Below are 20952 nucleotides of genomic sequence, written 5' to 3'. Positions count from 1 at the left end.
TTGTCACAAATGGAAAGATTCCGTTCTTTTTTATGGCTCAAAAATACCCCACCAGGGCTTCCCTGGTGGCGCAGTGGTTGGGAGTCCGCCTGCCAATGCAGGGGACGCGGGTTCGTGCCCCGGTCCGGGAGGATCCCACGTGCCGCGGAGCGGCTGGGCCCGTGAGCCGTGGCCGCTGAGCCTGCGCGTCCGGAGCCTGTGCTCCGCAATGGGAGAGGCCACAGCAGTGAGAGGCCCGCGTACCGAAAATAAATAAATAAATAAATAAAATTAAAATTTAAAAATAAATAAATAAATAAAGGCCCTCTCGATGTTTGCAATCAACATATTCTTCTTTCTATGATCGCTTCAAGGTAGCATCCCTCAGTCTGCTGAAAGGTTCGAGGTTAAATCACGGAATACATGAAGCTAGCACAGAGGAAGGAAGTTGAGGCAAGATGGTTGCGGCCTTGAATGGCGAGCTTACAAAGCTGTGCTTTCTTTCAGGGTCAGTAGTGACCCTCTGTGTCGCTGAGAGACTGACTCTCACCAAAGAAGTCTCTGGAGGGCGAATCTGGACGCACCAGAGTGTAGACGGACGACAGTGAGACGGCTTGAAGGCTGTTGTGATGGTCCAGGCATAAGTTGACAGGAGCTGAACTTGGTCCGTGGCTGCAGAATTAGGAAAAGAAAGGGAACGTAGGAGTCATCGTGAGGGATAAATCGAAAAGACTGAGGATTAACCCCAAGGGATCCCGCGTGATTCTGCACTTGGAACCCGAGTGGCCAAGTGCCATGCTCAGAGGAGCGAGGGAAGAGGGCATGTTAAGTGTTTCTGTTTTCTGTATGAGACAAATGGCATTCGAGGTGAAGGTGGGCCAGCTAAACAGAAACATTCAGTAGGCAGACAGACGCGAAGACTGAAACGAAGAAAAGGGTCAGTGACTGAAGTACAGATTCCAAGTGACGCACAAAAGAACTGGAAAAAAGAAGTTCACGGGAGTCATTAAGGGCGGAACACCAAGTTAGGGGCACCATCCCGAGGGCCGTTAGGTGTTTCCCTCTTGACACCAGACGCTTCTCCGACACCCCATCTCCAACTCTCTGACGCCTGCTGGGTGTCCAGCGATTCAACTCTGACGCTATCTACCTGGACTTACTGTCAGATGCCACGAGTGAAAAGCCTCAGTCCCACAGACTGCCCCATTTCAGATGCCAGCTGCAAACCCGCAGCACCCACGCCTCTGACCGGGGGGCTGAAAACGTGGGGTTCCCACAAGCTTCTCTTCAGGTTCAGTGATTTCCTAGAACGGCTCCCAGGACTGAGGAAGTCACCTTAGGTTTATAAGTTTATTACGAAAGATGCATATGAGCAACCAGGTGGAGAGGTACTTTGGGCAACATCCCAAAGGGTCCCAAGCAGAGGAGCTTCTGCCCCCAGTGAATTGGGGGGCACCACCCCTCCAGGCATATGGAAGTACTGGCCAACGTGAAAGCACTCCGAGTGCCATCATTTACGGGTTTTTATGGAGGTTTCATCACATAGGCATGATTGATTAAAGAATTGGTCATTGGTGATTAACTCAATCTCCAGCCTCTAGCCTCAATCTCTTTCTTCCCTGGAGGTTGGGAGTGATGGGGTGAGGGGAGCTGAAAGCTCCAAGCTTCTGATCAAGGCTTGGTCTTTCTGGCAACCAGCCCCACCCTGAAGTATCTAGGGGCCCGCCGAGAGTCACTTCATTAGAACGAAAGAGGCTCCTATCACCCTTATCACTTAGGAAGTTCTAAGGGTTTTAGGAGCTCTGTGCCAGGAGCCAAAGAAAAGACCAAACACGGTTTCATGATATCACAGAGGCTGTCCTCATTTAAGGGTCAAGGGAAGGAAGAGAAGCGAGTGACAAAGCACTCACACAGGTTGGGGGGAGCCAGACCAGGCATTTCAGCAGGCGGTAGAAAGTGAATGTGGAGCTTTCCGGTTTTTGTTTTGGCTGAACCTTGCAGCTTATGGGATCTTAGTTCCCTGACCGGGGATTGAACCCGGGCCCTCAGCAATGAGCGTGGAGTCCTCACCACTGGACCACCGGGGAATTCCTTTTGACTCTCCAGCATCTCAGCCCTCTGCTACGTTGAGGGAATTCCTCACTTTACTTAGCAAAGCCTAATCACTTTCCCAGCCTCCCTTGCAGCTCGGGAGGAAGTGGGGGCATAACCTTGACCCTGCTGATCACACACTCATGTCCCAGGCTCCGAACAAGTGGCTAGGGATGCTGCAGGGGACACTGCAGTGAAAGGTGGCAGCAGCAACAGGTCATCCAGTGTTGGTGCCACCAACAGTGTAAGCAGCAATGCCCAGGGCCAATGGCAGATTCCATGGATCAGTCTTCAGCAGGATTTAGGGACTTCTTCTTGGTTTCCTGGCCTTCAAGCCTGGTTCCCTGCCCCTCTGCCATGTCCACTCCCCAGTCCCCCCCAGATTATTTGAGCTACCCAGTACCTTTCTGTTCCTTTCCTCCTTATATCAGCCTGAGCAATTTCTGCTACTTGCAACTAAGACCCAGAACTAGTACAAAAATGTTGCCAACAATATTAAGTACCGCAGACTGTTCAAGAGGGCATTTGGTTTCACAGTTTGGTTATTTGTGATTTTAGACAGGTATCTAGTAACAGGAAGAACATGTTATAAGGAGTGGCAAAGACAGTGAGTACAAAGATAGCGCTCATCTAACCCCATGTCTGATATCAACACTGCTCACCAACAGTATGGATTTGGCTGTAGGCTGCTGGAGGGCCATTATGGTCCAAGAGTTAAAAACCTGAGGCCCTCTCCTGCTCGCGGCTACATTTTAGAGGTTCGCTGAGGCAGGAGAGTTTTTTATTCTCATTCCTTCTTCCTCCTGCAGAGATAGACCCACTCAGCATCACAACTAGGAAGAGGATCCCACAGATTGGTCCCGTGGGTCCGGTGGGAAGGCCTGATCAGCCGTCCTTCTCTTTCCTCCCGTCCAGTCCTTCACACGGGGTAAAACACGCGGCCAAGAACTTGGCAGACAAGGTCCTTCACGCCCTGGTCTCGACCCTTCCACCACCTGGTCCGCCTCTCCTGCCCCTTACCAATCCCAACACGGACGCAGGGCTCCCTGCAGCCTCCCCACATTTGGTAAAAGTGCCATATTCTTTCCCACATGTGACAAACACTGCGGTATTTTTCTTCTGACTAGCACGCTCCCTCAACTTTTCTGCCTGGCAAAATCACAGGCTCCCTGGGGCATTCAGATCAAATATTGCTTATTAGGGGATGTTATTCTGAGTCCTCCACACCTCAGATCGTACCTCAATCAGTTCCTGTTTCTGGTCTCATTTGGCAGTGTTCTCTAAATGACCAATTATACACCACAGCTACCTATGTCTGTTTATAAATTATATGTGTGTCACTGGACCAATGACGTCTATCTAAAAAATACAAAAAGAGAAAAATTTAAAGGGTGAGATAAAAAATATGCAGACAAGTTCTAATATTGTTTTTCCTGTCCCTCTCCACCCCCATCCCTGGGACCATACCCTTTGGGAATAATTCTATCATATTCATATCATCTCTCACATCCTATTATAATTCTGTTTCAATACCCTGTCTAATGTGCCCGTGTATCCACAGTGCCTGACACAAAGTAGGTGCTTAGAAATATCTGTTGAATTAACATGATGTTGAATTAACATGAGAAATCAATTTTTATAAATACTTCAAGGTTCCCATAATTTCTCACTAATGGCTGATTGTAGAAGTTGGTGCATTAAATGACTTACGGAAAAAATGCAGTTTAAAAATCAAGCAAATTGCTCTCCTTCATTCAAACTGTCCTAACACTTGTGCTCAGTTGGGTTTTCTCCTGTCAGTCTTGGATGTATGCCTTAGGGCACAAATGAACACAATCCAACCCCAGGCCTGGGCTAGCTATTAAAAATTCTAGATCTGAGTTTGTTTTGAAATGAAGTATCTGGACTAATATTACCATCTCAGCTAGGACTGGGTCATTAATTTGCAAATGTGAAATTCTCCCCAAACAAGCCAAAAGCCCAGTTATTCACACAAGTTTTGAGTCGGAGAACAAAAAAAAACAACAACAAACACTAGGAATATACTTGAAATAGTCACAATTCCCATTTCTGAAAATTCTATTCAGTTTGGGCATTCAAGGCTCAAACTTTTCTTCTTTTTTTTTCTTTAATATTTATTTATTTATTTATTTTGGCTGCACCGGATCTTAGTTTTGGCACTTGGGATCCTCGTTGCAGCACGCGGGATCTTTTAGTTGTGGCATTTGGACTTCTTAGCTGTGGTACGCAGGATCAAGTTCCCCGCCAGGGACTGAACCCAGGCTGCCTGCATGGGAAGCACAGAGTCTTACCCACTGGACCACCAGAGAAGTCCCTCAGTGCTTTTTCTTATGAGAATTATCTGAGAGTGAACACTTGTTAAAAAATAGAATCTTTAAAAAATACTCTTATGTTGTGGTCCTTCATGATGTTCATTCTAGTTGCTTAAATTACACTGCTGATGGCCAAGCTAATCAGGCAACAATGTATTAACGTGTTAATAATTGTGTGAGTTCTCTGAGGAGAGCCTGAGTGCACCTGCCTGGAGGGGAGGTGCCTGGTGAGTGTTGATTCTGCATGAAGTTCTACAGCATCATTTCCCAGCACCTGCAAATAAACCTCCAAAACATACCCTTTAATTTTTTTTTTTTTTTTTTTTAGAGAAAGCTAACTTGAAATAGGTCCATAAAGAGTCTTAACTGAGCACTTATTCTTTATTTTGTTCTCTGTTTACTTCTCCCTCAAGACAACATTACATTTCTGTTAAGGGGTATTTGGAAACAATAATATGGGTGAGCTATCAGGAATGCTGCTTTTGTTTGGGAAACCCTACAGATAAGGAAATTAACAGTAGATTGTATATGTTATTAAAGGAGCTGCTTGGGCTTTGAGGTGGCATTTAGGGTAATAGACCACTCATTCATCCTTCCCCCTTGGGATTTATTCCTAAGTGTCTTACACCCAAGGAACAGTAACCGAAGAACTGCTGGAACCACCACCTCTACTGCTGAGCTGGAGTTAGGCTGGGTGCATATGGCTGAATACGGTTGAGGCCAGGGGGCTAAGAGAGAAGCCTTTTGCTTCCAACCCTTCCCTTCCAAGTCTAAGGTGCCCTGGTCGGTAGAGCAGAGCAAATCCACTTGCCCGGTCAATCAAATGGTGAGAAATGACAAGCAGGGCCCCGAGGAGGCAGAGCATAATAAAATGGAGTAGTAGGTCTTGTCAGTCTAGACTTTTAAGACCAACAACACAGCTCACTAGCAAAACCCAGGCCCGGGAATGTCTTGAATTCGAATCATTCAGAGCATCAAGTTCTCCTTCTGCAGAAGCACTACAGTGCTTGAGGATAAGGATAAATCTGGGTTAATGTATTCCATCCACTATGGGGAGGGAGGCTGAAAACGATGAGAAGGTCTGAAAATTCCTCTTCTCCAATAATGGTAATATTCAGTTCTGTGATTTACTGGCGTTTTTGAAATGTCATGGGTTTGAGGTTATGTATCTGTCAGGTTAGGCTGTGCTATACTGAAGTAACAAATGACCCCCAAACTCTCAGAGGCTTACATAATAAAGATTTATTTCTCTCTCATACTAAGTGTCTATCAAGGGTCAGCTGATGTTCTACTCCACATCTGATTCTAGGACCCAAGATGACAGAGCAGACTATGCCTGGGATCTTGGCAGTTATACCAAAAGGGGAAAAAAATACAACAAACTACACATCATTTTTGCTCACATCTCTTTGGGCAAAGTAAGTTGTGAAGCCACACATGAGGGAGGGGATGTGTCAACCTTTCTAGGAAAGGTTACCACAAGCAGAACACTGAACATGGTTGAACCGTATTACAGCGTGTAACCGGGATGTTACGTTCTTATGTTTTATACTGACCTCAGAGAACTTTAGAAAAGAGAGACACAAAAGAGACCTAGAAATGGAGAAATACAGCTATGGAAGTATTCTAGCCTCAGATTTGCTTCGCTGTCAAATAAAAAATAAAAACACAAAAAACAAATATAGGCCTATTTTTGTGCACAACGCATGTCCATATCAGGGCGTTCTGCTCTCTGGTGTCCTCACTCAGAGACACAAGTCTTCAGCCCATCTCTGCCACACGGTGGACCCAGGGCAGGGAAAGAGAACATGGTCACGTACACACACTGTCTTAAAGCCTTTCACCAAGAAGTAACACACGACACTCCTGCTCCCATTCTGTTGACCAAAGTAGGTCACGTGGCCATGTCCAAATTTAAAGGGAAAGTATTATCCCACAAGGTACCTGGAAGCAGGAGAACCAAACTACAGGTGACCACCCCCCAGTGACACCCATGGGAGGTACTGAAGAGGTTACATCAGTTGAAGGTGGCCAAGGTTGAGCAATTGAATAAAGAATCCAGAATCCACCAAGCACCTATGACTGCTCTGGCCAGATTTTGAAGAATAGGGGAAAAAGAAAACAAAATACATCGTTTATTTGTCCCTTCAACTTTAATTTCTCTGTGGGAAAGAAAAATGAAGGGGTTAAAGTGTTATATGTTGATGTAAAATTTGAGTTATTTTGGATACTAGCCCTGAGTTATCTAGGCTGGGTTCACACCTGATGCCTCACTATGTAAAACTGAGGGAAACCCAGCTGGGCATGGAAATCAATTATTGATGAGTTCTCAGCCTGTCGTTGAGTGTGACCCCGGGTATAGCAACGAATGCCTTGCCTTGAGCCAGCTTAGAGGCTGCGTCGTAAAGGTCTTGGGGGACTCAAATGCCCCTATCGATTCCTGTGGGAGGGAAGGGGGAGGAGGATGGGGAGGATAATTCTGTGAAGGGCCCAGGGTCAAGTCCCCCACTGGGCACAGAGGCACGGTGTCTGGGGCCCACAGTTCTTTTAGGGGCCCAGGACAATGTTTTATGTTTTTTTAAAATCAGAAGAAAAAAATAACTTTAGGTCAAAGAAAACGTTTTAATATATAATATTAATAGATTCATCTTTTTACCAATGGGTGAGTAAATTATAGTTTTTATTTTTTATGGGAAAAAGGGCTCATGAAGACAAAAGTGCCTAAGACCCATGAAAGTCATAATTTGGTGCTAGAAGGGGCACCCAGGATTGTCCCCTAAACTTCTCTCTGGAAAGCAATAGAAATATGGTGAGCTACCATATGATCCAGCAACCCCACTCCTGGGCATATATCTGGAAAACAACATAATTGGAAAAGATACATGCACCCCCAATGTTCACTGCAGCACTACTTACAATAACCAAGACGTGGAAGCAACCTAAATGTCCATCAACCGAGGAATGGATAAAGATGTGGTACATATATAGAATGGAATATTAGTCATAAAAAAGTACAAAATAATGCCATTTGCAGCAACATGGATGGATCCAGAGATTGTCATACTGAGTAAAATAAGTTGAGAAAGACAAATATTATATGATATTGTTTATATGTGGAATCTTAAAAAAGGGTGCAAATTAACTTATCTACGAAACAGAGACAGAGTTACCGATGTAGAAAACAAACTTGTTACAGGGAGGTAAGGGGAGAGTGGAAATAACAGGGAGACTGGGACTGACATACACACACCACTATATATAAAATAGATGACTAATAAGGACCTACTATATAACATGGGGAACTCTACTCCATACTCTGTAATGGCCTCTATGGGAAAAGGATCTCGAAAAGAGCGGATATATGTATATGTATAACTGATTCACTTTGCTGTACACCTGAAACTAACAGAACATTGTAAATCAACTATACTCTAATAAAAATTACCTAAAAAAAGAAAAATAAATAAATAAATACACATTCTGAACAGAAAAAAAAAAAAAGAAAGAAATATGGTTGACCCAACCTGACTATCAAATGCATTTGAGATTAACAAACCCGAGAACACAAATCAGGCAATTCAGGCCTCAAAGGGAAAACAGAGTCTCCGCCCACTCCCCACCCCAGGGTACGCTGTGTGGAAGAGTGCTGATAAGAGGGGTCAAGTCTCCATAATAACCTGGGGATCTAGAGATGGTGGGGCTTTCCTGGTGCTGGAGTGTCACGAGAATGGGATTACAATGCTCAGCCGGGGGCCGAAAGCCTCCTCCTCCAATGTGAGGCCCTGTGTCAGGCCTGGAGGTGTTCCCAGCACAGTTCCTCCTTCTCCCTACAGCGAGCAGCGAGTTCTACCCTCTGCCCTAGGGAGCGGCTATTATTTCTCTGCATTGCTCATCCCTGGGGTGATTTGCCCCCAGCCTCCTCCTTCCTCACCATTCTCTCTCACCTGCACGGTCGCAAGAACATCCGACCTGGTGACCCTGCTTGCAGCCTTGCCCTCTACAGCGTCGACCTGTGCTACCCAGGATGATAACCACAAGCCAGGAAGGGCTATTAAGCACTTGAAATGTGACTCTTCTAAAGTAAGAGATGCTGTAAGAGTGAAATATACGACAGGTGTTGAAGATTTCGTCTATGAAAAATGTATTAACGAGCTCAATAATTTTATATTGATCACAGGTTGTGCTCTTAATAATTTAGATATATTAGATTAAATATATTAATATATTTATTTTAATTTAAAAATTTATTTATTAAAATAGTTCCACCTGTTTCTTTTTACTTGTTAACATGGCTACTAGAAAAAAAATTTCAATTACGTATACGACGTGCATCTGTGGCTCATGTTATATTTCTATCGAACGACGTTGCTCTGGACTCTGGGCAGCACCTCGAGTGATCCCTTGAGAGCCATGAGTCTCATGTCACTTCTCTACTCAAACTCTCCAATGGCTTCACATGTCATTCAGGGGCAAATAAAAGATCTTACTTTGGCCTGTGAGGCCTCCGATGGTCGTGGATGATCCCAAATACCTCTCCAACCCCCTTGCCTGTCACCCTTGCCTCTGCCACTGCATTCAGGGCACTCTGGCCTCCTTGCTACTCACTGAACCTGCCAACCAGGCTTCTACCCCAGGGCCTTTGCATGTGTTGTTCCCTCTGCTCAGAATCCCTTCCCCAGATATTTGTATGTCACGCCCTCTTTCCTTCAGGTCTCTGCTCAGTTGTTCCCATCCCATTTAAAGTAGGAGTGCATACACATGTGCGTGCATGTGCACACGCGCACACGCGCACACACACACACACACACACACATTACGCTGTACTACCCGTTCCTTCCTTACTCTGCTTTAGTTTTCTTCATGGTGCTTACCACAGCTGTCCTTTTGCTGTCAGTCTCCCTATCCTAGAATGTAAGCTACATGAGGCTAAGGATTTCTGTGTGTTCTTTACTGCTGGAGACTAAGTGCCTAGAACAGTGCCTGGCACGTAGCAGACACTCAGTGAATGTTTGTTGACTGGTTATCAGAGCAGTAACTATGTGTGGATCCGGGGGTGGGGAAAAGCCCAGGCTGCCCCTCGGGTCTGCTGGTAGCCGGAGCAAGAGGATCTCCTTCACTACCAATCGATTTCTACACTGGGGTCTGAAGCAAAAGCCTCACAGCAATGGGGTCCCCTTTGCCTGATCTTGTCTCTACAGAAACTAAGGAGGTGACTACGGCAAGATGGGACCTGGGCACCATCCAAATATCATCAACCCTAACACAGCTCACAAAAGTCTTGTGTGTGTGTGTGTGTGTGTGTGTATGTGTGTGTGTGTGTGTGTGTGTGTGATTGTTTTCTCTTTTTCTTTTTGTTTCTTTCTTCCTTCCTTCCTCCCAACTAAAACAAAATATAATATTTTTAAATTCTTAGGTAAAATCAAAAGAAAGCAAAGAAATCCAAAGAGCATAAAACCAGTTACTGTAAGGCTTGGGCTGTGCTCTTACAATAACTAGAGTCAAGTCACAGGTGGATTAAATTTTCAAGAGTGAGGCCTGGCTTCCTAGGGCTTCGGCTTTCATCTGTCTCCAGGTCATCCGTGCTCTGGACATCACCTCATTTCCCATTACCTAGCGTTCTCCTGAACATTCTCGACCATTCAGGGAGAAGCTGGAACGTCAGCTTTTCTTGCTGAGAAAGCCTTGTTTTCTAGAGACCTCTAGATCACGGTGTGGTCACTCTGCGCACAGTTAATCCCAGTCCTTCCATTTGGCCCCCTGCTCTGCCCCCACCGGCCTCGAGCATCATCTCCGTGGGCTGCTCCCACCCCTCTGCACTCAAGGCAGCGCCCCCCTCCACACAGACCAGACTTAGCAGCTCGGTCCCAACTAAGAGGGAAATGGGAGCCTCGAGGCTGCGGGGGCTCCAGATGGTAAGGGGACCTCCTGGGCCAGCCTCACCGCCTGAGAGCAGCCGCGGACCCCCCGTGCCCCTTCCCCCGGGGAGGGCTGGGCTCCGCTCCGTGCGGGCTCACACAGGAGTACTGTACCCGCCAACACTCCTGAAGCCTCCCCCACTGCATCCCCGCAGATTGCCCTGTGCCCCTAATGGAGTGAAAGTTCTGTCCCGGTCTCTGGGACTCACCCTGCTGGGGATGTTATGACTTAGGCTGCGCTTGAAGAAAGGGAAGAACTACCTAAAAGCACGATCTGTTTCCTCACACCCACCTGCACCCATGTGCCCCCCTCTCACCCTCCACCCTAAGCCTCCACGACCGACCCCATCACCTCCCTCCGCTACGGAGCAAGCACAGGCTTGGGTGTTCCCGCTCCACCTCTCAACCACTTCACGCCTCAGGAAATCACTTAATCCATTTGAGTCTTATTTGTAAAACAAGGATGAAATACAAAGCACCCAGCTCAGCAAGACCTTGGGAGTTCTCTGGAAAACGTGCCTGGCGCCCACCTCCTCTCCTCCTCCCAGGGGTAAGTACTACGTCAAGCTGGAGCTGGGCCCGGCTTTGTCCCCACGTGAGCAAGGCCCGCGATGGAAGGAAAGCGTCGTGGGGCAAGGCTCACATGAGAGGCGGATAAAGAAAGATGCGGCAAGTCACGATGAGCCCACCTGGGCCCCTGGATAGATGGCTGAGCCCAAATCAGAGGCACCTCAAAACCTTCAAGTTATGTGAATCGATACATTCTCCTTTTTTGTTCTTTTTTGTTGGTTGTCTTCTTGTTGCCTGAAGTTGCAAACGCCCAAACTGAAATACTACATTTCTAGTCTCCGGCTCTTAACTTAGGCAGCTTTGTATAAGATATTCATGAATCTCTGGCTCCCCTGGGTGGCAAAGAGAATAAATTCACATTTCTGGGATTCCTACTCTCTGCATAAGCATCCTCATTTCTACAGTTTATTTACACTTCGACTCCTCTGGTCTCAGATACACTCGGGTTTGCTCTTCACCCACAAGTGTTTTAACAGAGATTTTTTTTTTTTTTTCTCCATGGCTCACCTGCTCTCCTGGCTGTGGTCACGCTGTGTCTACGGTAAGCCCACCGAATCCCCTCACTGGTCCTGTTTGGGGTGGCCACTGGGTTTGGGTCAGGGCTATAGTGAGTGGCTCGAGCCAGGAGGGCAGTGGGTCACCCTCCTCCAGTCAGGACACGAAGCACCGTCTTGATATTATTAGGTTTCACCAACCACGTGACTCCATCATGCTCTTTTAAAAGTCCCAGTCAGGTGAACTGGGCTCATCCAGATTACTCCAAATGAGGAAAGTGCAGAACTGAAAAAAAAAAAAAAAAAAAAAGTCAAGCGGATAGGTATTTCCATTATGTAATTTGTGAGGACATATTAAAAACACAAAGGGACTTCCCTGGCAGTCCACGCTTCCATTGCAGTGGGTGCAGGTTCCGTCTCCGTCCGGGGAACTAAGATGCCCACATGCCACGCGGTGTGACCCCAAAATTAATTAATTAATTAAAAAATCAAAAATATAAACACAAAGATTTGGGCATATGGGTTTTACTTGTGTAAATCAATTTCCTGGAGAGCCAGTGCTATGACTTGCACCGCTTACAGTTTCATACTCAGAGGCAGTCTGGAAACACACAGTATGTGTTCACTCTGATGTGCTCACGTTTCCACATCATTGTTGTCCGTTCCTGATTTCAGAAACCTGCCTGTCCTCACAGCTATCAGCACCTCCTGTGCATTTGCACATTTGGACCTGAGATGGGGGAACCCTTCCTCCAGCAGCTCACCTCAGCTCCGGGGTCAACAACTTATTCCCCCTCCCACACCCTTGCCCCAGGCTGGGCTAGGCTCTCACTTCTTTTCCAATTATTGTTCCAATAATGTTCCATGCACAGCGCTGTCATTACAAGGATTCCTGGATAATTATCTGTTTAGGGGTTGTGTCCCCAACTCAACTGGGAAACTTGAGGTGTGGTCTTTATCTCTTTTTGCTTCCTAGCACTGGGCTTGGTTCAACATTTACTTATTTATTTGTTTACTTTTAAAAATATTTATTCATTTGGCTGTGCTTGGTCTTAGTTGTGGCATGCAGGATTTTTTTAGTTGCAGCATGAGAACCCTTAATTGTGGCATGTGGGATCTAGTTCCCTGACCAGGGATTGAACCCGGGCCCCCTGCATTGGGAGCCCGGAGTCTTAGCCCCTGGACCACCAGGGAAGTCCCCAAACTTTATTAAATGAATATATGTTAGAAGGACAGGAGAACATAAAATCGCATTTGTTGAGGATCTGCTGGCTAGATGCCTTCGAGCACTGGTATTTAACAGGAGAGCATAAGTAAATGAATTCAATAAGGAGACGTACCTAGCACACACAGTGGACATGTTTGTTGAATGAATGATGGTGGGTCCGCATTCTGACAATGAAGATGCTGAGGCTCAGAGAGCTTAAGCTGCTTCCTAGAGTCACACAGTTAGAGAGTGAGGTTTGGGCATGGCTCTCTCTGGTCTCTAAGTCCTTGGCTTCACCTACACCTCCCTGTAGCCTTTCACTTACAACTCCCTGCATCCCTCACCCCAGCAGGTAGGCAAACATTTTCTGTTGATAATGAATCTTTGAATCAACTGTAACATTCTTACATAATGGCTTTTTATGGAAGGAATTCCACAAATATTTGTTGGATGAATGGATGAATGGCTAGACTTAGGGAAACTTCCCGTGCTGAACAAGGGTGGCTGACTAGTCCACGCGGTGCATGGTATTGTAACATTCCTTTAGAAAATGCACTGGTATCACTGTAGTGATCTGCTAAGCAGAAGTGTCACGTGTTATAAGATAACACTGGGGAAAGGGCTTTAAGAACCATGTAATAGAAATAAAGGTTTTAAAAAAAATAAAGTTACTCTTTCCAGGACACTGACAGAGTTAAAATCTATGGCATTCAGAATATTCTCAAGACTCTCTCACAGCAGAAAGGAGGCATTTAAGTCTCCCTGCTAAAATGTGGTTCTCTGATTTTGAATTATCAGCGAAGATATTAACACAGATCTACCGAACTTTTTGAAACCTGTGACTGTCGATCGTCTGAGCGCCCTGTGAAAGATGAGGAAGGGTGGGCAGTTGCGTGTGGTCGTGCTGGGAGAGGAGTACGAGGGGGAGGAAGTGTGGAGGTGTCTCTGGTGAGCAGGAGGTCAAGTCGTCAGGCAAGAACCAGCGCAGCTGCTGTTCACCGCGCTCCCTCCTTGTGGTAGGCACCTTGCTTATGCTGTATTACTGAACTGGTCTCCACAAAGCCACAATGTGGTAGGTTTCCTATCCACATTACAGGTACGATTTCACAGAGGTTAAGAATCATGCCCACGAGAGGTTGTACATGCCAGGACTTACACCCAGACCCATCTGACTCCAGACACGGAGCCTAGTGTGCCGTCTTGAAACTCTCACTGTAACACCGAATCCACAGCCCAGCCCAGCCGGGCCCTGAACCTTGTCCTAAGAGCTGCTTCCCCTTCAGCTTCCTGAGCGCAGGGCCTCGGGCCGGGCCGTTCCTCACCCCGGCTGGAGTCAAAGCAAAGGCCCTGCACGCTGAAGGTGCTCATTCATTGTAGGTGAAGCCAAGCGTGCAGAGCGGACTAATTAGGAAAAAAACACATCAAGCTAAAGGCTAACAGGCATTTTCATTATGTAATCTGTAAGGACATATTTAAAAGCACAAAGGTCTGGCCCTATTGGTTTTATTGTATCAGGCATGATTGATTTCCTGGAGCCCCACCGCTACTGAAAAAAGTCAACGGGGTACTCGGAACCGTTCCTGGAAGGGTTCAGTACTGGGGTCCCCCCTCCCCCTTCCTGCCAAGCACCCCATCACTCCCTTGCAAACAGACACACTTTACTCTGCCCAGGGAAGAGTTCTGATTCTGTTCAAGGACAAATGCTATCCGCAAGGACATGTCACAGGTCACAGTAGTGAAAGTGGGGCTTCCGTACGCTCAGGAAACAAAAAAGTCCTTTTCTTTCATCGCTGCCCCAGTGGTAATAAGACTAGATTGGTTCTGGTCCTCCTCAGGACGTGTCCTCACCATTGGGAGACCAAGCAAGGCCAGCGCAGGGACAGAGGGAAAAATGGTCTGTTGTGGTTTGTTCCAGGAGAGAAAGGCACTTTTTTATAGTTGATGATGTAAGACAGGCCTGGGGTTGCCTTTTGCTCGTTAGGCCCCCCAGCCCTTGGAAGGCCAAGAAGAAACTGGACAGGAACAGAACATGCATGCTTAAGAACCTTGGCAGTGGGTGATCAGGGATCTACATTCCGGGACAGTTAGGAGACACAACTAATAGTACATGAGGAGGCTGGAGACAGATATAGAGAGGCAGGTGTCAGGAGCTAAAGACAGACTTTCCTGACTTTTTGTCTTGGGCTGACCCTGTTCCCTCCCTTCAGAGACAAAGGTGTCAACTGAAATAAAAATGCACAACCTGACAGCTATGAGTTTCAGTTTTATTTGGGGACTTACTGAGGACGATAGTCGGGGAAACAGTCTTTCAGAGAACTCTGAGGAACGGCTCCCAAGAGGTAAGGGAGGAGGTCAGCATGGGGCTCTGGCTGACTGCTACTCAAAAGCCAATAAAGAGGTAAGGTTGGTGGAGAGGGAAGTTTGCTTTATTTTGGAGGTCAGCAACCCGGACTTGGGTGGGGCAGGAGGCAGGGCGGACTCCTATCCAAAGGCCAATTCCCCTCACAGACAATCAGGGGGCAAGAGCTTTATGCAAGGAGGGAGGGGGCTACCTGCAGAAACAGCACAGCCACAGTCAGCTCTGACAGGCACCTTGAAATCAGTCATGCAGTGGTCTGACCAGCGCCATCTCGATCGTTTTAAATGCAGTTAGTCTTTAGTTCCAGGGTCAGTTTGTTCCCATTTCTTTGAGGCCAGTCCTCAGAATTGTGGCAGCTTATGTCATGGCTACAGCCTGGTTATCAGGTAGTTAACTTCTTCCACCTGGGGGTTTCAGTATCTATAAGACAGCTCGCAAGATGTGGCTCAGATCTACAGCCCTTGAAGAGGAACTAAAGGTCCTAGACTATGCTTAATGACTAAACAATTATTATTTAGTCTTGCTGGACTGTTTTCCTTTGTTTCTGCACTTTCTCGCTTCTCTGATTAAACTTATCCTTTGGCTACAGATTTTCCACAGACAAAAGGCAAGCCGAGGACATGGGGGGAGGTGGGGAGGACCATGGGGTCCTGCTCCTGTGATTTTGGAGAAGCGACAGGTGCAGTCAATCACACATCTCGGTAAAGTTACTGCTGGTCACGAGTCACAAAAATCTGAATGCTTTTAGTGTTTTCTAAGTATGGTAAGATGTAAGAAATTGGGTTCATAAAATTTTCTCCTGAGAATATCTTTCTAAAGGCCTGTCTGCCAGTTCTCCCAGAGTACAGAGTGCCTCATCCTGATCTCTGTCCCCAACTGCTTTCAAGGTGTGTTGAAGGTCAGTGACAGCAGCGGCTAATGACTTAATCCTTGTAGAGCTGGATGGCGACTGACATTCTTTAGTTGGTGAAGGGCAAGAATTTACATAGTCAAAAAATGAAAAGAGTTGATAAATTGTGAACTCCTCAGACGAGAGGCTTTGCAAGCATAAAATAAAGTGCGATAACATATTTGTGGAGTGTACTTTCTTTAAAATGAAAAATAACAATTTACAGGGAGTTCCCTGGCGGTCCAGTGGTTAGGACTCAGTGCTTTCAGTGCTGAGGGCAGGGGTTCAATCCCTGGTCGGGCAACTGAAATCCCTCAAGCCATGCAGCGTGACCAAAAAAAGAAAAAAGAAAAAAGAAAGAAAGAAAGAAAGAAAGAAAAATAACAGTTGACAAACTTCCTCAGGAAAAAGACTTAACATTTCAGAATTTAAATATCTGGTTTCAGGGTCGTTCGTTAGTCAGCAATAGCAGCTTCCCAACAGAACCTGTGTTTTCCCCTCTCTAGGAGGTTAGAGGGAGAAATCTTCTTCAATGCTTTACTCATTCCTTCGAACATACCTTAAGCCTCATGCTTGCTGATGTAGAAAGCAGTTGGAAGTCATGTGCAATGATTTTGGAGTGCCTTGTCTTTCAGAATTGGCAAGAAATACCCTTTTTGCTCTTTCTCCTTTGTGTTGGGGAATTAAAGTAACTTTAATTTGCATGACTCTCAGTTCTCACGTCTCCCTTTTCCACATTATTCTAGTTGTCCACCACGAGACAACTGATTCTTTGTGATTCTATCCATCCTTGCCAAGATTTCACTTTGCAATCAGGTAGCCAGCTCTCCCCAGGTGTCGAAGAAGGGATTTCATTTCACTTGGCACAAATGACGTAAGAACAGTCCCACTTGTCCAATAAAAACACAGCCTGAAAATGTTATTCATTCTACCACTCCCACCCTCCTGAGTGGATTATTAATTTGTTGGAGGAACTGAATACACCCTCAGTTCCAAGAACTTGATGTGCCACCCACCAACGGCATCCATCATAAATGCTAACGTCTCTGGAGCTCAGTCACATCCTGGTTTCAGAGTCTATCTGGTTCACACACACACACACACACACACACACACACACACACACACACACACACAAAACCCCAACACTTTGGTGGTTATTTCCTCTCTGAAAGGAAGATGCTTCCTTTCATCAGGGCAAATCCAAATAGTCTGTACTGAAATGACTCATCTTTAAGTGTAAGAACTTTGAATTTACCCCATTATAGTTCAGAATAGAGAAGACACAGGGTCCTCTTTCTCCCTTTGCTTTTTCTCCCATGTGCTGAAGAAACAAAGAGGAAAAGAGGGATCTATTTATAGCACATGTGAATTTAGTTTTCAGGGTGAAAAATCAGAATGGTATGTAAGGCAGCAATGATCCTGCTTATCCAAACATTAAATTTCTTTCTTTTTTCTACTAAAACAGAATGGTTAAGGTAACCATAAATGTAAGAATTATTTTATAATTTTCAGTAACTGTGCAGGCATTCAAATTATTATTTCACAAGCAAGAAAACTAAGCCAAAGAAAAGTGGTGAGTTATGCATACTTGTCTGAGGGAAATAGTTTATAATCACAAAAATACTTCTCAGCCACAGTCAAAATGAACTCCTTGGAATGGGTAGGGCACATGTTCACAAGAAGCATGTCCTGTAGCTCCACGGGAGGCATCCTACCCCTCCACACCTACTGGACCAAATACAGGCTGGCATTGCCCGACTCATTCATAACGAGGCCATAGCTCTTCCCATCTTAGTCTCTGTGGTTCAGAAATCAAACATACTTTTTCTCTCGGAAACACATCCTAAGACTACACCTTTTTTGTGCCAGTGAAGCTTAAATAAAATCTTACAGCTGCGGTTCTCAGTCGGGAACAACTTTGCGGGCGAGGGATACTGCTACTGGCTAGTGGGTAGAGGCCTGGGGTGCCGCTAAACATCCTACAATGCACAGGACAGTCCCCACACAACCAAGAATTACCTGCCCTAATATGTCAACGGTTGAAAAACCCTGTACTAGAGGAAAGCTGATACATGTCCCTTTTTCCTAATAAGTTTTATAAGAGAAACAAGGTCACTGCCTTCCTGAACCATACAACTGAAAGAGAAAAAATAAGTTAATGCATAAATAAATAAAGAACTGCAGTTTGTGGTATATATTGGAAACGAAATAAACGGATTAACAATACAGGGTAACTGGGTAACCAGGAGATGCTTCGGATAATAGAGGCACGGAAGACCAAACTTGCAGAGGAAATTAGGACGTTTTTGTCAGCAACGAGCAAACTCCCAACTCAAGCTGGCCTAAGCAGTAAGGAAACTACGGTTCACACAATTTAAACCCAGAGGTAGGGTGGGTTTCAGGGTTGGCTTATGCCACTGGCTCCTACTTCTGTCCAACTCCGTATGCCAGCTTCCTTTTCAGGTCCGTAGTAAGGGCGTCGTGATATAGTCATAACCTCACAAGACCTTGCCTGGAGGCAACAAGAGGAGGTGGAGGGCATGGAGATGGAGAGGGGTAGCGAGGTAAGGCTCCCATCCCTGCTTTCTCCGTGATGGTACTCAGAGTGCCCTGGTTGGGCTGAGTAGGTCACGGGCCCACCCCTGAACCAATGACTGTGGTCAAGGGAAATGAATGTGCTGATTGGCTCACGCCAATCAGTGACCACTCTTGGCACCAGGCCCACCTTAATAACTAAACAAACACTGGGTATTCCTTCGGGAAGGGTTATGTGCTTATTGGTTGGCATTCACAAACTTCCTCTGTGGGAGATGAGATTTACACTGAGCCTTGAAGGATGAGAAGGAGCCGCCCTAGCCAAGAGCCTGAGGAAGCGCCTTCTAGACAGGCCAGACAAGCACAGAAGCCTTGAGGGAGGATAAAACGCCATGGTGCTCCAGGGGGAAAGTAGTTCTCAGTGAGCTTGGAGGGGCAGATATGAACATTAATCCTCTAATTTGAGTTTTTGTTAACCACATTTGCTGTAAAATATTATGCTCCTTTGTAGGTTAGAAGAACAAAAACATATAGTCTTCGTTTCCTTCAGGATTTTTCCATGTATTACTATTTTTATGTGATCATTCTTTCTAATATGACTTAAAAACATGACAAAATAGATTTTATGGGTACCAATTAAATTTTTAAAAAATATATTGATTGATTGATTGATTTTGGCTGCACCGGGTCTTAGTAGAGGCATGCGGACTTCTTAGTTGCGGCATGCATGCAGGACCTAGTTCCCTGACCGGGGATCAAACCCAGAGCCCCTGCACTGGGAGCTCAGAGTCTTACCCACTGGACCACCAGGGAGGTCCCAGTACCAATTAATTTTTAAAGAATAAGTTTCAAGTTAATAATATGAGAAGGAAAAAAAAAACCCTTTAGAAAGAAAACACTGAAAGAGGCTGCAATGGACAAGATTTCAGCTATCTGGGCATTCAGACGTACTGGCATTACAGACAAGCTGTACAAAAGGCACCCTGATTTAGAACAAGTTTGAACTCCTTCTGTAACCTCCAGCACCCGGCACCACGCTGAATACAGAGAAAACCACAAGAATACTGACTCACACCAGAAGCTGAAGGTAATGAGCCCTTTCATGTATATGTTTATCTGTATACCCACTCTTTGCCCATCTCTTCCTTCCTTTCAAGGAAGCGCCTGTCACAGCTCTTCACATCTACTGCACGTTCTCTCTTTAAGAGGCATTTTTAGTTGAGCTTTTCTATTTTACATTTGCATATTTTGTCTTTTTGTTGTTGTTCTTCCGGAGCTGTCTCTGCTTCCAGGTTTGAGAACCCTCTTTGTTCTCTAAGACAAATATGGGGAAAAACCCAGTAACTGCAATGGTAGCTGCTAGCAGACTTCGGATAAAGTCACCTGAATTCCCTGTTTACTTCTGGATCTACAACAAGATAGCAATTTGTTGGGAATACTTTTATCTGGTTTTACTCTAAAATTTCTGACACTATGGTAGAAATAGTATGAGAAATTGTGTATATATTAAAAACATAATAAATCAAAATAAATAAAATGTAATAAAGTAATAAAAATGACAAGGATTCTAAGAACATCATAAATGCATTATTAGATAAAAAATGTGGTAGTTCATATGGCCCCTACTCATTCACCTGTTCCAGTAAATAAATAGTTAAAGTGGACTGATTAAATATAAAAGGGGGCTACACAAAATCGGCATCCACAACAGTACAAGTTGAGCTAAAAGTTCTGGTACTGGCTTTTCTTGAATAGTACTACTACTACTATTACTACAACTTACTGAATATCTATTACCAAACTAGATGTTTTATTTATATCTAATCCTTCCAAACTCCCAACAAGCTAGGTATATGTCCATTTTACCCATGTTGAAACTGAAGCCCCAGGAAGAATTCAAAGAATATTAAATGGATATCAGATAGTAATGACGCATGTTTAGTGCTTTACATAGCCTTTCAGTCATTACACGTATCCTGTGAGGTGGCACACAGGAAGGCTTGGTAATTATCTCAAGGTCACAGAGCTGGCCAATTAATAAGAAGTATACATAGGCAAGATTCAAGCCCATGAAGTCTAACTCCAGGGGCTCTCACAGGCTGTACTATAAAGCATATCAGTATTGCCCCAGGATTTGAAACTGATCCAAATCTGTCTGGCTCCAAAGACCTAGAACTGTTCCTTTCTCCTTTCTGCACAAGCTTCCTATAAAAATGTGGGAAGCAGACCAAAAAATCTCAAAGTTCTATTTCTGTTCAAAAATGCTATGATTCCATGGATTTTAGTATAAGGTTTTCATATGCAAAAAAAGAGGGCGGGGAGTCAAGGAGTTTTTGTAAAGCAAACCAAAAATAATTATAGCTAACTATATTTTCAGATTTATGAATACAGTCACCTTTAGAGGCTATTTTATTAAATCCTCTCCACCTTAAAGGTGAGTTAACTGGAGCACGTAAGGATTAAGTACCTTTTGTCTAACCGCCGGGTCAAACATACAATTGATTTTGTATGCAACATAAACCTGGCCTTTTAGCCTTGTCTCTGATTTAACCTCCTAAAGACTGCCATACTCTTAAT

Source organism: Kogia breviceps, chromosome 16 (genome assembly GCF_026419965.1).
Source record: "Kogia breviceps isolate mKogBre1 chromosome 16, mKogBre1 haplotype 1, whole genome shotgun sequence".
In the NCBI taxonomy this organism is placed as follows: domain Eukaryota; kingdom Metazoa; phylum Chordata; class Mammalia; order Artiodactyla; family Physeteridae; genus Kogia; species Kogia breviceps.
This window is presented reverse-complemented; position numbering follows the sequence as displayed.